This window comes from Mastomys coucha, unplaced genomic scaffold (assembly GCF_008632895.1).
Source record: "Mastomys coucha isolate ucsf_1 unplaced genomic scaffold, UCSF_Mcou_1 pScaffold3, whole genome shotgun sequence".
Classification (NCBI taxonomy): Eukaryota; Metazoa; Chordata; class Mammalia; order Rodentia; family Muridae; genus Mastomys; species Mastomys coucha.
Genome location: NW_022196909.1, coordinates 40682659 through 40683556, shown reverse-complemented (window position 1 = coordinate 40683556; position 898 = coordinate 40682659). Strand labels below are relative to the sequence as shown.

The 898-nt window shown below is 68.0% G+C and overlaps 1 protein-coding gene across 1 annotated transcript in view; it reads right to left on the bottom strand.

Annotated features, from left to right (window-relative positions):
- Positions 1-530, bottom strand: part of LOC116074419 (zinc finger protein 280B-like) — a gene marked incomplete at its 3' end in the record, with an annotated part of 12836 nt that extends 12306 nt beyond the window's left edge. The window contains exon 1 of the mRNA XM_031346996.1: positions 271-530. The remainder of the gene's footprint in view (positions 1-270) is intronic.
- Positions 531-898: the final 368 nt, after the last annotated feature.

The window sequence follows — 898 nt, the reverse complement described above, 5'->3', positions numbered from 1 at the left end:
GCAGCTTCCAGGACTTCAGGTGAGCTAAGCGCCCCCAGGGGCCCTCGGCGATGGGAAAGGCATGTTAAAGGGAGCAGGCCCAGCCCCAGGATGGGGGGCTCGAGGGAGAGGGGGGCGCGCGGTGTGCCCGCGGCTGCCAGGAAAGGGGTCCCCACGCTCCCGGCCTACCCACGCTTGCTTCCTTCCCGGGGACACGCAGAAGGCCCTCAGCCGGCGTCCCCTCCCGGTTGCTCCCCGCAGAGGTCACCAGCGCCAAGCCCCTGTCCTTACCTCTCAGCCGGCGTCCCCGAGCCTCTATCCCCGGACGCCCCCGGCCCGCGAGGCGCTGCGCGGGAAGCCCCGCACCACGACCTCCGGGGCCCCGCCGCTGCCACGGCCAAGCCCGGGCAGGCGCTACGTAGCCCACGGCGACCTGTGATTGGCTGCCAAGGGTGGACGCGAGGTCAGCCGCGCCGCGTAGCGCCGATCTGATTGGTTCCCCCCAAGGCCCCTGGGAGCGTTCTCCCCACTCGGGCGCCCCTAGTGACGGTCGCCGGCGGGCGGCGGGGGCCAAGCTGGGACGGATCGGGCAGGGAGGATAGATGCCCTGGCGTCCTGAGATCTGGGACCAGCGAGAATGGAAAACCCAAAGCCAGGGCGTTCCAGCCTTTCCCTCCTCCCGAGTGGGTGCGGGGCGGGGCAGGGCGGGGGCGGGGGCTGAGGCAGGAGGATGATTGCAAGTTAGACGTGGCTGCCCAGGGAGAGCTTGTCTTAAAGAAGAAGGGGTGGAGATGGGAGTGGGGGTAGTAGGAAGGGTTGGAGGGGTATAGATAAGAGAGAAAGGAAAAAAGAAAAATGGAACTAGGGCTAGCCAGCGCCGACAGCCAGGAGAGTTCCCAGTCCCTTAGGAAGCCGTTCG